Raw genomic sequence first — 528 nt, forward strand, 5'->3', positions numbered from 1 at the left:
CTGCCTCTTGAGAAATTTGTATACAGGTCAGGAAGCAACAGTTAGAACTGGACATGGAACAACAGACTGGTTCCAAATAGGAAAAGGAGTACGTCAAGGCTGTATATTGTCACCCTGCTTATTTAACTTATATGCAGAGTACATCATGAGAAACGCTGGGCTGGAAGAAGCACAAGCTGCAATCAAGATTGCTAGGAGAAATATCAATAATCTCAGATATGCAGATGACACCACCCTTATGGCAGAAAGTGAAGAGGAACAAAAAAGCCTCTTGATGAAAGTGAAAGAGGAGAGTGAAAAAGTTGGCTTAAAGCTCAACATTCAGAAAATGAAGATCATGGCATCTGGTCCCATCACTTCATGGGAAATAGATGCGGAAACAGTGGAAACTGTGTCAGACTTTATTTTTGGGGGCTCCAAAATCACTGCAGATGGTGACTGCAGCCATGAAATTAAAAGACGCTTACTCCTTGGAGAAAAGTTATGACCAACCTAGATAGCATATTCAAAAGCAGAGACATGACTTTG

At 41.1% G+C, this 528-nt stretch overlaps 1 protein-coding gene across 1 annotated transcript in view; it reads right to left on the reverse strand.

The window, feature by feature from the left end:
- GPC5 (glypican 5) overlaps positions 1 to 528 on the reverse strand; it is a 908,679-nt gene that overhangs the window by 206,638 nt on the left and 701,513 nt on the right. The gene's annotated exons all lie outside the window — the stretch shown is intronic.

Source organism: Bison bison, unplaced genomic scaffold (genome assembly GCF_000754665.1).
Source record: "Bison bison bison isolate TAMUID 2011002044 unplaced genomic scaffold, Bison_UMD1.0 scf7180017864347, whole genome shotgun sequence".
Classification (NCBI taxonomy): domain Eukaryota; kingdom Metazoa; phylum Chordata; class Mammalia; order Artiodactyla; family Bovidae; genus Bison; species Bison bison.